General features: G+C 41.5%; 1 long non-coding RNA gene across 2 annotated transcripts; it reads left to right on the top strand.

Moving 5' to 3' along the window:
• The first annotated feature begins 575 nt into the window (after window positions 1–575).
• Window positions 576–10,448, top strand: LOC125888700 (uncharacterized). 2 transcript variants are annotated; one of them, XR_007449356.1, is made up of 3 exons: window positions 576–699; window positions 5,162–5,295; window positions 8,338–10,448. It is a non-coding gene; the product is annotated as an uncharacterized LOC125888700 (long non-coding RNA). The 2 variants fall into 2 exon arrangements; XR_007449357.1 differs by having other exon boundaries at window positions 5,162–5,299.
• Window positions 10,449–17,856: the final 7,408 nt, after the last annotated feature.

Here is a 17,856-nt window from a genome sequence, read left to right as displayed (position 1 = left end):
GAAACAATAATGTCTCCTTTGTTTTCTTTATTTCATAAAAATGGTAAATTATCTCATGCCTCCTTCAAGACCTCTACTTGAGCTCAGTTTTCCCCAGGTGACCAGTATTTTAGATGACAAATAATAACAAATTAACCCAAACAAAAACAGTTGCTGCTCAAAGTTGTCAATATTATAATAAATCTTTATCGATCCCCTGATTCTGCAAACATTAAGAAAATACCAGAAAATGTACGTTAGGCATGTGACTGACGTGTCTCAATTACTTTAATCAACAAGCGGAAGTTTGTACTGAATGGAGGCTCAGTTTTATAATCAATTACAGCAATATTCCCATTTTTTTGGTTTCTTAAATGTCACATCACATGTTAGCAGTACTGAACATCTTATTATGTGTTCATTACTGGAGTGAGTATTTAGTTTCCGGCATCACCCGAAGGCAACAGGAGGAAGCGACTCACCACCAACGGTTTCAGTGACGTATTTTACGGGAAAGTCCGGACTTCTCACGCAGGGAACATATCCATCCGCCAATTAAGAGAAAAAAAACAGAAAGGTGTCATATGAGGGCCTCAGCAGATTATATTATGAAATCATTATGCGTCATTTACACACAGTGTACCGGAAGTCAGTACTTATACATCAACTTTGTAGTTTTACAGCAACCTCAGTAGGGAGAACAAAGCAAAATGGAGTAAGGTAAATTATCAAGTTACTTTTAAGCCCCCGGCATGGGCTGTGTCAAAGGTGCACCTTCTTATGAACACTGAGTACAGGGAACATTGTGTTCACTCAGTGTTCAGCCAGCCCCAGGACTGTGTATCCTGAAGTGTTGCAGTAACTAAAAACAGACAGCAGAGAGAACTAGAGACCCATCAGTTGAGGTTTCTAAAACTCTGTGCCCCAGGTGAAGCAGTGAGCTTCCTGTAATTATCTGTCCTGTAAAGACTCATATGCTGACCTTGTACCAGTTCCCCACCAACGACCTGATGCTGCAGTACAGTCTTTGCAATGGTTGACACAGTTGTACTGCCGACAAGTAACATACGGGCCTGTACTGGTATCATGTAAGTGTGTTTCTGTAAGTAACATTGTCTCTAGACTGGATATTCATTACTGATATCTGCAACATAATTTTGCCTAGCCAAAACTCTTATTCAAGATATCTGTAATTAGATTTTGCCTAGTCAAAACTCTAATTACAGATATCTGTAATTCAGTTTTGACTAGTAAGATTCAAAATATTTTTGCCATTCATGTGTATGGGGTTTGTCATTATAGATATCTACAATGTAGTTGCAGATATCTGCAATTGTTATTGCAGATATCTGCAATTGAATTGTGGATATCCGTAATTCCAGTTTGAGATATCTACAATTTAATTTTGACTAGTCATAATTCAAGTTCACGATATCTTTAATTATCATCAATTGAAGATATCTACACGGTCCTTTCTAGATATCTTGAATTGAGTTTCAGATAGTGAGAATGACGTTGTAGATATCTTGATTTCGAATTATGACTAGTCAAAATGGCGTTGTAGATATCTGTAACTGAGTTATGACTAGTCAAAATGACGTTGTAGATATCTCAAACTGGAATTATAGATAGTCATAATGTAATTGTAGGTATCTATAATGACAAACCCCATACACATGAATGGCAAAAATAGTTTGAATCTTACTAGTCAAAACTGAATTACAGATATCTGTAACTGTAGTTTTGACTAGTCAGAATGACGTTATAGATATCTGTAATTCAGTTTTGACTAGTCAGAATGACATTATAGATATCTTCAATTAAAATTCATACTAGTCACAATGACATTACTACTAGTCAAAATGATGTTGTTGATATCTATAATGGTATTCCGGATAGTCAGACTTAGCGATTAAATGTTAAAATAGCTTGCCATATGTCTCTGTTGGTTGTTGGCAAAGAGAGTAATTGGCCTGCACAGGGCCCCGAAACCCAAATTTACTGCAAGCCGTTTGGCAGTTGGTAATTGATTAATGGCAAATTTGTTAAGGAATTTGAACCACTGAACTAAAATATAAACTGTGGTGGATTCTGCATTGTTACTTAAACTTGAGGCTCTGTCTTGTAGAAAGTCAAAACGTTATTTTAAGACCTCAATTAATTTGTAATTATGATTGGTTTCCGACGTTTTGGCTCCTTAAAGTGAAGCAGTGTTAACTTGCAACCTCTCATCACAGTGATTTCACCCTCTCAGACTGTTTAATTTGAATATTTGTTGGAGGTAAAACTATCTTATACTAATATTTCACAAAAAAATGAGATGAATTTAAATGTATGTAACAAAACAACTCAGATTCATCTTGTGACCTACTGAACTGGTCTGTATTATGCTCACATGGTGCATACTCTGAAATGCAGATGTTTATAATCAAATTACCGCAAACTAACTGACACACAGCAATCCTGGGGCTGGGTAGTTTTCCAGCATCAGGAGCTCTGGTTTTTGACTGGGTTTAGTTGTGCAGTGTACATGGGGACGACGGGGCACATATAGAACTCACAGCGGGAGGAAGTGGGGGGGTCAGTAGGAGACCAAGAGCAAATTATTGCCCTGGGTCCCACTAACAGTTTAATCCTGCCATGGTTGGTTATTTCCTGAGGTTGCATGTGTGTGTCTGCATGCATATGAAGCTATTGTAAGCAATAGCTGTAACCATGCAAACATGGCATAGGGGTCTCTGTGTGGCACGTAAGGGACGGACAGATATCCACACACACGCATGAATTTACCTACCACACTTTTCCTAATATGCCACATGAGGTGGCAGACTGAGGTCTCATTGTCCCTGTCATTAACCAACACCTACAACCAGCACCTCCGGCCCCCACACTTACGCAGTTACCACGACGACAAGAATACTGAGCATTCTTTCTCCGGTTGCCCCGGTGACACTAATTATAGGGTGTGGGAGGGCTCACGGGACGGCAGAATTCCGGAACGACCATAACGACGCAGGAGAGAGGCGTTCAGGGACGCCCAGTGACGAACAAGGGCTTAGTTATACACACACGCCACTCCCTGGAGTGTGTGACTGTGTGTGTGTTTACCAGCAACTTGCACAGATTCCCCAGGGACACGTGTGCATGCCTGCCCTGCTATGATAATTGCTGCGAGGAGATCACACTCCAAATGTGTGTGCAAGGCATGCGTGTGTGTGTGTGTGTGTGTACATATGAATGTTTATGCGTGTGGGCATTTGTTAAGGGTGATTAAATCTGAATGTTTAAGAGTGATCATTCGTGTCAACGTAATGGGGCTTTATGTCGTGTGCCTGTTACACACACATCAAGAGGTAGAGAGTGTTCGACTGAGTCTCACACACATGCCCCAGTGCTGTTTCTCAAACACACACACACACACACACACACACACACACACACACACACACACACAAAAATCAGGAAGGACACCAGGTCAAGGGCTACAAAGCAAGGGCACGAGCAAAGGAGAAGGCTCCAGTAAAAGAGCAGGGGGGAGTCGAAAAGAGAGCTGACTGGATCAAAAATAAAGTGAAGGCACAGAAAGCAGAGGAGGAGAGGCTGAGTGGGAATTCCTTTTTAGCAACAGGGTCAGAGGGGTTGAATAATAAGAAGGCCAAAGAGATGAAAAGAATATTGACAAAGACACAGATCTGTGCGTGTGTGTGTGCCACAGACAGAGAGAGAGAGAGAAGGAGGAGGGTGTTTGTGTTTTGAGGGAGACAGAAAGTGTGTGCGGTCAGAGCACACACAGTGACTGTGTCAAAGACAGGGAGAGTGTGTACTGTGGGATGGAGTAGGAGCAGGCAGAGTGTGTTAATGCCTCTGACTGGCAAAGGAAGAGGTTATCTCTTCAAACACACCGCAGACAAGCAGGTCACGGAGGGAAAAAGTTTAACAGGGATAAAAGGAAAGGTCAGTGGTCAGAGGTGCATGTGCAGGGAGAATGTGAGCAGTTATCAAGGGGTCTGCATGTGTATGGAAAAGGCACTTCTGTCAAAGCAGGAAAAGTAGAGGTGTAAATAGTAACATGATGGCCCTGTTCTATTCAAGTGACCTGGCAGGCCATGTCAGTGTGACAGTGAGACAGCACGCATGATACTGGAGCCTCAACGAGAGCAGCTAAATAGAATTTAGCCACCATTAATGTCACTGTATTAATTCTGCTTGTGTTTTTGCTGCTTTGACAAGTCAAAATGTGTGCTGTGAAAAGAGTCTGTAGGGCTCAATATAATAATACGGTTTTGGAATTGACCATAGGTGTCTGTTACATCTAAAAATGTCAAGTATTAAAAGTTCTTAGGTCCAATCCCATTTCATATTTTCACTTATGTCTGAGCGCCACCATGCCCCTCAAAACAGAGTTAAAAGGGGTAGTGGTTGAAAGCTTTCTACATGAAATCAGACAACCCTTCAAGACCCTTGTTACCTAAACAGATGTGACAACATTGCAAATATGCCGTTTTCTGCAGTGGTGATTTACCTCACGTAGGCCATAGGCATCCTTTTGCAGTTTTGAGGACACTCGTGATTTATTCACAACTTAAGTTTCACGCCATTGATTGAGCAAACAAGTCATCAAATGAAAAGGAACACTGCTACATTACCAGGCAACTAGCAACCTATGCTCCTACCCTGCCAATCTGCACTGATATTGGAGGAGCGGTAGAAAGTGCAGCTACTTCACTACCATTTATCATCAACGGGGGAGTGCGTAACATGAAAATATGTCAAAATCAGCAATAACAATGTAATGTTAGCTAGTTAGCTAGTTAGCTATCAAGACTTGGCATACTAGCCATTTCTTTTGTTACAACATTAAAATAAGATAATACAGTGGCTTTTGTGTTTTATTATCTTTATTAATGGAAAAAAAACACATGCTCCTGTTTTCTCATAACACGTGACTTGCATTGGGCCTCTCAAATACCTCAATTTGTTGCTCTACTCCTCATTCCCAACAAGAATCGGGACACCCTACCCCTGGGCATGAGTACACAAAATGGAGGGGTAAGGGCTAAGTGGTGGGGGTGTATTGGGATTGGGCCTTATGGTCTTGTTTCTTTGATAAGACAGTTTCTAATTTAAATCTAAATTGAAGTTGACAAAAGCTCACTTACTCCTCTTTTGCTGTTTTTCTTAGTAAGGAATGAACTGCCAAGCTCAACGTATAAGCCAAAGTGGATGACAGGTGCTCAGAATAATGTAAAGTTGCCAACTGAGCAAACTTCACCTGCTGATGAAGACCATGTGATGTGGTCAGAAGTTTTGGAACAAGTGAGTAAGTGGACCTTTAGATTGTCAAGCTCTTTTTAATTTTTTATTTTTTAACTTGTTACTTGTTAAATGAATACAGGCTTTAGAAGAATAGTTTACTCTTTATTTCTCACAGCAGAGCAACAGGAAAAGACTCATTTTGGAGCAGAAATTGGCAAATTGGCACACTACATTGTGATGATGACCGTATAATTGATGTCCTTCAGTGACATTACTTGTAGGGCTGCACCTAACTCACAATTACGTCAGTTGAATCAGATTTAGCTGTTCAATACGAATATTTGACGTCTTTTTAAATTTCATATGAACACATTTTTACATCTGGAACCTCCCGTCTACAATGGGCTTTAGACTCCCTGTTTGAGGACTTAGCTCAGATTCTGAAGTTAATTTCTTATCCCGAAGTCTCCTCAAGGAATCTCATCCCGTTTGATTTGGCGGTTGGAACGTCTTGCGACCACATGCCTTTGCTGACGTCGACCCCAGCGGGATTCAAATCCTGGACCTTCCACATGGAAGACGAGTGCTCCAACCATTACACTAGGGAAGCCTGTCTTTTAAAGTTTAATGTTTTAAAGTTTGAACAAAAGTCAGCCAGTCGTTCAGTGTAACCACAATATTTATGTAATCAAACAAGCTACCTGCACTAACGATGAATCAGAAATGTCCAACAACATTTTTTTCTGACACTAGATATCAAACAAAGCCGGAGACTTTGTCGCATTAAGTTGCTGTGGGCTTTAAGTTCACCACTTCTTTGCAGAAGAGAGAAGACTTTGTTATTTCAGAGCCCCACAGTGAAAAATCTCTTAATGTATTTGCCACCGCAACATGTCCATGGCTGACTGAACCAAAGAGTATCGTAAAAGTCAAAAGCACATACTCCGCAGCAAAATCTGGGGACCAAACGTCCCCACCAATAAACTGCACAGCACAACGACATCCAAAAAAACAAAACAAAACCCGTAAAAAACAGAAGTTCAACTTGAAGCAATCCCAGTCACCTGAGGGGTCTCTGACTGATGATTCCAATCTCCGACTTTCAGGGGGCAGCTCTAATTTCTTGATTGCAAAAAAAGGCCCTGGTGGTGTTGGGACAGAAACAATCACTCACTGGAGACACACGCACATGGCAGAATCTCGTGCAATGAGTAAACACACACAAGGCCACACACAATCACTTTCTCAAAAACAGGAAGGCCACAAGAAGTCAGCTGCAGAGCACAAAAGAAAACGCTACCTTTGCCACATTAATGGAATATGTTTTTATTTTTTATTTATTTTTATAAAGGGGCAGCTGGGGATTGTTGATTGTGAATGTCCTCTCCGTACAGACCGGGACTTTTAGCAGATAAACCATATGTGTGTGTTTTGGCAAACAGAGGAAACGTTGGCAGGATAAAATCATTATCTGCCCACCTTTCTGTGAGAACAACGTGCATGCGCATTGACTCGCAGATGGGTTGGAAGAGAGGGACACGGGGAAGTCGAGCTAAAAGCTTTCCATGTGTGCCAGTAAGCGGGAAAATGAGTTCCATGCCACACACCCTTTACGCATTTCTCCCATCATGCCTATTTATCCAGAATGTGGAGGGAGAGGAAGAGAGAGAGGGAGGGGAGGGATGGAAAGACCTTGCACAGAGTGAATGATGTCAATAACACACAATGCCTGGGGGTGAGGGCTGGGTAATTGTTATGTGTGCATGTGTGAGTAAGTGAGTGTGTGTCTGGGGGTGCTTGCCTTACAGTTTCTTTTGTGTTTGCCTGCCTTTTGTTTGTGTCCACGGGTGGCAAGGGACACGCTGTCATGCTCCTTCAGCCCTGCCCTTGTGACAGGCTGTGTGTGCTCTGTGTGTGTGCTGTGTGTGTGTGTTTGCATGTGCCTGTGTGTACATGCATGTGTATACACTATGTGCGTGCGTGGGTGTTTGTCCGTGAAATCCTGTGCGTGCTATTGAAACTGCGTGAGTCGGGTTGTGAGAAAACAAGTGCATGTCTGTCAGAGAGTGTGTGTCTGGGGAGTTTACTGCTGTATGAGAAGGGCTAGCTGTATCTTGTGTTTATAAGGGCTGCCCCCTGAAAGCCGGAGATTCGAATCATCGTTCAAAGACCTCTTAGTCGACTGAGAGTACTTCAATTTGAGCATTTTTGTTTTTTGTATTTCTGCTACTCAGGGTGCTGTGCAGTGTACTTCTGGGGACGCTTGGTTCCGGGATTTTAAGTTTAAGTTTATTTACTTTATTAAAAAAAACAAACAAAAAAAAAACAACAACTTTGCACTGTAAAGCGACATTCACATGATAAGAACAACACGTTTCACTCACTGCCAGGTGCGGCGCAGCGGCGCGGTCAAAGTTCAAATAATTTCAACTCTGAGCGCAGCGATCGGGTGGAAAATCCAAATGGTGTGCGACGCCAAGAGTAGTGGTACCGCTTTGTCAGGCACTGCCACCCTCTCCATAGACAAACAATGGGACAGCCAGCGCAAAGTGGTTTTACAGCTGATCATGTGTAGAGGCCTTAAGGCTCTGAAATAACATTATCTTCTCTCTTCTGCTTAGAAGTGGTGAATTTACAGATCACGGCAAGTTAATACGACACAGTCTCTGAATTTTATTTGATATCTAGTGTCGGAAAAAAATGTTGCTCATTTCTGTTCTATTGTTAGCACCATTAGCTTGTGTACTATGTTGCATGAATGTCGTCACACAAAACGTTCTGCTGTGCCCGTTTAAACTTTAAAACTTTCTGTGAAATGAAAAAAAAAAAGAATAATGGAATATTCCTATTGAACAGCCGAATCTGATTTGACTGACATAATTTTGAGTCCGGTACAACTCTTTTGTGAACGTCTATAAGTATGTGCATGTGATTTTTAGAGTAGGCAATAGAAGCGATATGTAACTAAATTGCTTGTATTATTAAATTCAAATGGAACAACAAAAACACTATTAAAATAATACGATTAATATTAAATTACTATCAAAATAACATGTCTTTCCTTCTTCTCCATCGCTATGTTTGACTTTATTTCCATTCCAGGACTCCATGCTCCTCCTCCATCTGTGCTGCGGCTGCTGTCTTCGTCTTTGCAGGCAGGGGACGGCCACTGTATCTTAGTGTTTCCTGGAATAACACCACCTAAAGTGTGTTAAAAGAGAAACAGTAGAACAGGAAGTAATATTTCAGCAAGTAATTTTCATTCGTACTGATTCTTTCTTGAAACAATATTCACTTTCCTTCAAGAGGATAACCTCACCTTTTTCCGGTTTAAAGAAATGTTTTACTGGTACATTAACTGAAAAGCAAAACCCACAATTTGTGGCAATACTATGATGTTAGCATCTTGAGACAGAATATGAGGCTGAGTGATTTAAGATGGACATTCTTTGTAGTGAGAGAAACACACTTGGATGCGGAATATAAAGGTGGTCATTCTGAGCAGCTCACTGACACTGAGTAACTGACATAATCAAAGAGACTCGGTCAACAAGACCCACACAGGCAAGCTACCCTAACACAGTCACAGCGATCCAGTAATAATAGCATGTACAGCACAGCTCCAAGCACTAACCCATCAAAAAAATACATGGATGTAATAGTCACCAATTAGTTTGTGACACAAGATGTTACACACAGAAACACAGCATACAAACACATCAGTCTACAGCCTCAAATAGAGATGATGTTGTTCATACAGATGCAGATTAAAACATATACACATATGCAGTGTGTGTGCATTTCTTTCCAGAATCACAAAACCAAATCACACAGAAAATTATTGGTGCCAGGAGGTAAACATGTGATACATTAAACTGTTTACATCCTCAGATCTACTGAGAAATAGAGCCTCTCTCACTGAACCAGATCTGACTGAATCAAACTACAGCTCTTTTTGTTTGACAGCCAGAAAAAGGAAAGCTACTCACTCTAAGTCTCCACCTTTTACATGTATTTCCTATCAAACACTGGCTCATTTAATTACAAACACGTGCCATTTGAATGCTTCTTTACGTCATTTTGACCATCTGCTGTTTGACATTTGTTGTATGCATCCCAAAATGGTGGAATTTGAAAGATACTAAATGAAATATTCAGGAAGATGACTGTTGGCAGGCTGCATGGACTCTTGATGTAACTCACCCATACAACTCATCAGACACATGTGGTACATATGGTTTTTAAAGGGGACCTGATATGTCCATTATCAGGTTTGTACTTGTGTTTGGGGTTTTTACTACTTACGCTTTACTCTTCATACAGTCTGTGCCGATTCAGTGCCTGTCTCTTTAAGCCCCTCCCCCCTTAAAAAAGGACCGTCTTGATCCAGTTACAAACAAACTCTGGTGCAGTTCATTTGTGGTGAGAACGTGTTCCGACCTGGATCTCAACCAACTGCAGTCACATGACACATTGTTTGGGTTAAACATGAGCATGTTACAGTCCTGGAGGATTATTAATGTGCACCTCCTCCTGTACTGCCTTAATATGCACATTCAGCACATCCAATGCATCAAAACATTGTTTTCTAGTTGGAGCCGCGCCTCGTTTTCAAACTGTATGGTTTGACTAAAATGAACAATGACAGCAATATAGTCCACGATGAGCAGCGCTAAAATCAACCTGCGTAGTTGTCCCTCCATTGTGACATTAGAAAGTGTCACATTTATCTTGCAAGTGTACTCTTCTTCAACATTTTGTTTACTTCCTGGATTTTTCCCACATGGAAATTCTGACCAATCAAGAGCAGCTTTCTCACGCAAGGCATTTGATCTGGTCCACTTGTAAATGCTGCCGTGAGAACATGAACCAACTCTAGACAATTATACAGCTTTGTAACAAATTAGTCCCTGATTCAGACCAAAGCAAGACAACTCTAGGTCTGAAAGCACCCTTAGTCACAGTTGATTAAGCGCATTATTAGACATGATCACTTCTGAGCTTTTTTCAACTACACTAGTCCGTCAGTTTCACCAGTAATTTGGTCCTGGTCTGATAAGTCACACTGTGAACAGCTCCCTGTTGCTATCATGCAGAATAATTACAGGTTAAGGGATGATCCAAAGCATATGTTGCTCTAATGGGCATCGTGTGTGTTTCTGAGGGTAAAATACAGAATATATCTCTCAACTGTCAGGTATGCACATGTTGTGTACACTATCTACCATGTCTGCCTGACTGTCATTGCACATACAGTGTATTTCTAATGAAGGGTTCTCTGTGCATTGTCCAAATCTGGAGGAAAATCTCCGGTGACGAAAGACATGTAGTAAATGTGTTTACACTCATATGTTGCACATGTTTTTCTTTTTATGTGTTTGTAATTGTCAGCGTGTGTATGTGTTAATAAGTGCCTTTTTGCCAATGTATCCACATTCCATGTTCAATGTGTCACGCTTTACGCCATTGTATGCAATTATTGTGAGAGTGCGTGTGACAGTTTGCACACACATGTTCGGCCACTTCCTTTCTGTGTGTGTGCAAGACTTGGAGAGCAAGTCTCCTTCCTGCCTGTTTATATGCAGGCATGTGTTAGATCCTGCATGTGTGTGTGCGAGTGTGTGTGTGTGTGAGTGCGTGTGATGTCTTGCATGCCAGTCTAGCTGTAGAGAGAGACAGCCATCATTAGGGGCTCCTAGTGAGAGCAGGATTACAGGGCTATTAGATGGAAGTCACACGCAGACCCACAGAGCCCCTGCTTTTAATCTTAACACTGTAAACCACATTCCAGCGGCAACACATACACAACTATATAAACACATGTGCAAAAGCACAGTCAAAGAGCCTAATCAACATGTATGGAACATAGAGATGCGTTGAGGATTGCATTATGGGAGTCTAACACACCCAAATGCAGTTAAAACATATAACTTGCAGATACACACACAAACACTACACACTACACTCTGACTTTGCATGTGTGTGACTCCAATGTTGTTAGTGGGAGGTTAAAGGTCAGGCGTCTTTCCTCTAGACACAGGTAGACAAGATGATGGGAGGGTTGGGTGGTGCAGAGAGACAAAACAAACCGAAACAGTGAGGGAGAGGAGAGATTCAGACTTTCTGGGCACTCACAGTGTGTTTGGGTGTGTGCTCATGTGTGTCCATCTGTGCAATTAAGTGTTTCCATAAGCTTTAAAAATTTCATCATCATCATCATCATTATACTAGAATGATTGTAAGTTATTTAAGTTCCTCTCTTGGTATTGATTAAACCTAAAAACCCATCTCTGTTCATCAAAATTACAAATTTACAGTATATGCGTATTTTAAGTTTTTTCCATAGACTGTAAAAATCACCCATTGGTTTGTGGACTGCAGTTTTGAAGCCTCGAGTTCAGCATTTTGGACACCGCCATCTTGGTTTTTTGGAGCCAGAAGTTGTCATGAAGGAGGAGTCAGTCATAGAGATCAAAACCACTTTTTGTACCAGGCTAAAACATGTTTATTTCTACTCTAAAGTTTGGCATTTAAACAATGGGTGTCTATGGGGATTGGCTCACTCCTGGAGACAGCCTCAAGTGGCCATTCTAAGAACTGCAGTTTGTGGCACCTCTGTGTTGACTTCAATTTCAGCCCTGGTGGTTGCCACTGGGATTATGCCATGAAAAAAAACACTTAGTGCCATAAAATGGCTTAGGTGTAGCGCTACACCTTCCACTCATTTAGTATACTTGATCTATGGATATGCAAATAGGTCCCTGCCTCTATGTCTACCCAAACCCTGTTCGCCTGCAGCTCCAACGTACCTGCTAATGTTTAACTTCTGACTGCTCTCTGCATCATAACAAACATAGCAGTAATAGATAACACGACCCTTCCACTTGACAACGTTATCAGACAGCTAATAATGTGTTGTGTTGCTAATGTTAGATAAATCTTTTTGCCGATTGCCAGCTCTGACAAGATGATGTGAAAGTTAAACTTATCTTGTAAAATAGTGATAAGTAGCTACATTTGACTTCACCTCTGATACCCATCGTTTCACAAGTCGACAGGATTAGTTCCTTATATATGTGACAGGCTGAATTTGTGTTGTTGAGGCTGTAGGCTAACTGATAGACTGCAATTCCAATGCAGAAATGCTCAGTGTTGACTGCTTATTTTGCTCACGATATGTCTTGTGGTATATAAAAACCATCATATGGCCATGTCAACAAGGTTAAAAACTTGATTTTCACTAAAGGGGCTCATTATCTTTTTTTTTTTTTTTGTGGAGGTAATTTGGGCGCGAGAGAGATAGACTGTTACAAGACACCTAACGTTATGCCTGACTCGTTACCTGACACTCCTAACGCTGGTAACTGTAACCTTCGTTATTTCCCTGCGGTGTGCAGTTGGACTTGAACGTATGCCTCACTTACCTAATGTGTGTATATCTCTGAGCTGTCTAGGGGGTAAATGGGTTACTCACCCTTCATCAGACCCGACCGCTACTGTAGGCGGCCACCCTGACCCGACGCTTCGTGTGTCCCCTCCGGTCGACGGCCAGGCTGGGCCAGCACAAGCAGCGTTGCTGTGATTTTAGTTCATTGGGGGGGGGGTTAAACGCGACCCCAGATCAAGTGAGGTGTGTAGTGGCGTTCCCGGATCGGTGGATTTTGTCTCCAGATTTCTGAATGTCTGTTGGAATCTTCTGCAGAAATGTGGCGTGGCAGTCTGACGGCGTCTCCAGCAGCCAGCTCCGACTCCAGTCAACCGCCGCCTTTTCAGGTGTGTGAGCTCCTAGGAAGGGGAGTTACCCAATACCCCAAGTGGAACATCAGCCTCTCCCTGCTTCCTAACTCCACCCCTAACCGTACACCTAGGCGTCCTAATTATGTGCCATAACATAGACTGTGAACGTTTGAAACAAAACACTGTAGCAGATATAAATAAATAAATACACATAATATAAACTTTTCATTCAACTTATTTTTGTCAATAAAGTTACTGATAGACTGAACAAAACAGATTCACACAAACATGTTGTTATCAAATCTATGTGTTCAATTATATTGTAATGTAAAAGACTATTCAAATGTTCAGAGACTAACATGAAACCTCCTGGACTTCACTTTTCAATCATGACTGTGTTGATGAACTATGGGAAGTACTGTTCAAGTCTTGGTAAAGGGATGACTATAATGTGCTGATTTAATGGATACAACCATGAGTTGGGGCCATATGAGGTCATCAGGTTCAGTATCTGTTGGTAAAAGTAACCTATGGAAAAGTTAAAATAAAATATGTCCTTTAAACAATTAGCTAAATTAAACTTTTTTTGTTGTTTTTTGCTATTGTATAGTCCTACAGTAAAATGACTCTTAAAAGTCCAGTGTATAGGATATAGGGGCATCTATTGGCAGAAATATTATTAAACCCTCATAACTATATTTTAGTTAGTGTATAATCACCTAAAAATAAGAATCACTGTGTTTTGTTACCTTAGAATGAGCCATTTATATCTACATACGGAGCAGGTCCTCCTCCACGGTGTCTTCCATGTTGTTCTACAGTAGCCTGGAATGGACAAACCAAACACTGTCTCTAAACAGGGGCATTCGTGTGTGTATTCGTCTCCTACACACTTGGCACACGGGCAAAGTTTCAGTCCTGCAACCTCACCATTAGATGCCACTAAATCCTACCCACTGGACCTTTAAAGAGACAGGTCCTGAAAGCTGACTGGGTGAAAGGTCACTCATATACTCCAACACTTGGTAATGAACATGCCTCGATGCTGCAACAGTGTCTTGGCAACAGAGCAATATCACAAGGTCATGATCAAAACCTGATTATCTCTAACCACCACACACATACAAACATCCAGAGATCAATAAAACTTTTCTGAAGAACAGGATGATGGAAGCTCAGGTTTAAATTAGATAAGAACTGAGAGAGATTATTAGAGACAGAGCTGAAGAGCAGTGTTGAAGAAGGAAAGAAAGAAAGAAACAAAAGAAAGAAAGAAAGAAAGAAAGAGAAAATCAAAGGTCATCTAAAGGGATTATACTGATTGATCTGCTCTAAAACTACAGACACAGCACAGTATAAAAAAATGGGCCCTTTAAATTAGATGAGAAAGAACAGAAAGAAGAGGGTGGTGGGGGGAAGGAGCTGCTGTGCTAAAGGTCCACGAATGACATAAAAGAGCATGTCAGCTGTGAAATTGGCATCAGGGCACCTTGAACTGGCTGAACCTATCAGGACAGGCACTGAGAGGGAGGCAGTTAAAGAGACAGTGGTGAACAAAAAGGGAGGGCTGGTAGGGGTCTGTCAGACTGCAGCTGGAGGAGGACGGGAGGTGATGAGAAGAAGAGGAGGTACTGACTTGACTTAGTGACCTGTCTAAACTTGGAATGGATGCCCATCTCCCTCCTCGATTCATGAGTTTCCTGTGATATTGATTGACTTGCGGCTGAATCATCCTCCAGCTTTCCAAACTAAACTATTTTTCCCGACAGAAATGACACAAACCTTAATTATAAAGTAGATGAAAGCAGTGGGAAGAGATAAAAATGAAATACAGACGCGTGGCGAGAATTAAAGATGAGCTAGAAGGCAATAAATGTGTTTGTTTGTGTGGGATTGTGTGTGCTAGTGTACGTGACTGTGTGTGTGTTAGTGGTCAGATGTGTCGTGACTGCTCCTCTGCACCCATGTGGTAACACACACATAAAACACTGAGATATACACATGCAAGTCACTCTTGCTCATCACTTTAGGATGCTCGCCTTCCCATCTTGTCTTTGTGCGTGTTTGTAATTTACTCCCTCACCCTCTTTCATTCACTCCTTCACACACACACACTCACAAACTCACACACACACTTCCTTCCTTCAGGCTCTTCATATGTACGCCTCATCCTGCTTCCCCCTATGTGCTGCCTCCCTCTTTTCACTTTTTGTCTCACAATTTATTTCAGCTCCATTTAGACGGTGCTGGCACAGAGATCCATCACTGCACACTCTGCTGCCAAAGCAAATATTAACTCTGTCTGTCTCTATCTCTCTTCCTGCGTTTCAACTCTCTCCCTCACTTCCTTTCGCTGCGACCACACTCACACAAACACACTCTTGCTAAATTTAATCCAGCTCTGTTTGAATAGCACTGGCACAGAAACACACCAGTAGAATATTACAAATCAAGTGCAAATCCCTCTTTGTTTTCACATATACTGTGACAATTCTTAATCTTGTAAGGGCAATTCAACACCACACGATGGAGAAACATTAGCAACACACATGCACAGATGATGACATACTCACATCTACAAGTTCAGCTGTAACTCAGCTTTAGCCTGGCTTCGTTGTAGCGCCTCCCACTGTTGGGAGCGCTGCAGCTCCTGGTGCATCTCCTGTCTCCTCCTCCTCTCATCCTGCAGCTCATCCTGCAGTCCTCATAGCACCTGTTCTCTCTCCTCCAACTGGTAAAGAATTTAAACAATAATTCCAGTTTGTGGGTATTTACATTTTCATTTATTCATTCACTGATTTGCCATAACCATTTATCCTGTTGGTGATCAGGAGGGGCTGGAGCCTATCCCAGCTGACACTGGGCGAGACGCAGGGTACACCCTGGACAGGTCGCCAGACTATCGCAGGGCTGACACATAGAGACAGACAACCATTCACACTCACATTCACACCTACGGACAATTTAGAGTCACCAATTAACCTGCATGTCTTTGGACTGTGGGAGGAAGCCGGAGTACCTGGAGAAAACCCACACTGACACAGGGAGAACATGCAAACTCCACACAGAAGGGCTCCCCCACCCCAGTGCTCAAACTTCCTACCCTAGGTTTGGACCAGGAATCCTCTTGCTGTGAGGTGACAGTGCTAACCGCTGCTCCACCGTGCCGCCATCTTACTATCTTACTATATAATGATGAAAACTCTGTCTGTGGGTGTGTCTGTTCCACACTTTTTTTCCCCCACGGAACTTTGTAGGCATATGACCACACATAATCTGAGGGGACCCCTCCATTATTGACCCCATCAAACAAAATGGGGGCGCTAGAGAGCTAATTTCTTATCTAGGCCTAACTGCCATATCGATTTTTACTAAACTTGGTAGATATGTAGAACAGGACGCCTCAAGGTGACTGGAGAAATTTAACTCTAATTGGCAACTGGGTGGCGCTATAACAACAGAAAAATGCTTAAAAATGGCTAAAATGCGACCGATCGCTGTGGCTGCAATCGTACTATCAAATTCACAAAAACTCTGTCTGAATACATTGCTCTTCTTAATGGGTTCAGTTGACTATTTAATCTGCAATTTCCTATGACCTGTATCCCAAACACACACCATGTGAAACTGTACGTGGGCAACTGTGCACTCAATGGGTATGGACTAGGTTTCAATTAATCATGACAATTTAACTTTTAATGTGTTTTGTCAAAAACTGTTAAATGGATAACAATGCCAAATAAATCTGAGGACAGTTTTGGATTTGCTCCTTGCTTATTTATTCATCACTTTTATTCATTGCATAATTACACGTTACATCTTTATTTATGTAGAATCCTCTGCAGACGGACTTAAAGTTGCACTCTTTGGTTCCTCTCAGCCATGTCAGGATTTTTGTACACAATCCTCTACATGCCAGTGTTATGGCATATCTTATCTGGTCTTTGTAATCAGTTGCCCTTTTGTGCGTTTTATGGTTGAGCTCTGATATACATTATTATCATAATTTTTGGCTTTTCTTTGAAGTAATCTTACTTTGTGTTTTATATTGCTTGTTTCAGAGCTGTATTTTTGTTCTATGCTGTCTGTCTGTAACTTATATTTCTGCCTGTCTTGGCCAGGGCACTCTTGAAAAAGAGATTTTTAATCTTAAGAGGTTTTTCTGGTTTAATAAAGGTTTAATAAATATAATAATAACAAAAAATGCTTTTCAGCATTCAGTTTTTAGACTGGCTCATACAAATCTGCTGCAAGAATTACAAGGAGATCAAGATAAATGTTACCACACTTCAGACGGTTTCATGTCATATGGGGGCAACATGTTTTCTGTTACCTTGTCTAGATTTTGCACAGGACGTGGGTAGGAGGGGAATACACAATACCAGACACAGTGGGAGCTGAAGGGGTTTAATTGGAATTCTCAATTTTACTACACTACAGAAACTCATCAACTGTCACAATGTCATATTCGTGATTTTAAGTGTATTGAAACACCCCTATGTTTTTGTTGTTACTCATAATGTAAGTGACTGCTGTGGGTGGATATATTTTTCAGTGTGTGGGTAACAGTAGGAAGACACTTCACCTAATGTGTCACTGTTTTCTGTTGTCTCACCCCCACTGTCTGGGTTTAATGTCTCTCTCTCTCTCTCTCTCTCTCTCTCTCTCTCTCTGTCTTTCTTCCTTCTTCATCCCCTCAGCACACACAGACTAACCACAGTGCCATCCACACTGTCTGCATGCATGCATATGTGTGTGTGTCAGTGGCAGAGTGTGTGTTCATAATGGCATTTCCCAATGATGCGGAAGGCATGTAAGGGAATTAATGATACATATGCAACATAAACAGACACACAGACAGTAACATAAGCTGATAGGAGAAGT

This window comes from Epinephelus fuscoguttatus, linkage group LG5 (genome assembly GCF_011397635.1).
Source record: "Epinephelus fuscoguttatus linkage group LG5, E.fuscoguttatus.final_Chr_v1".
Lineage (NCBI taxonomy): Eukaryota > Metazoa > Chordata > Actinopteri > Perciformes > Serranidae > Epinephelus > Epinephelus fuscoguttatus.
The sequence above is the reverse complement of the archived record's forward strand: the minus strand, read 5'-3'. Positions and strand labels throughout refer to the sequence as shown.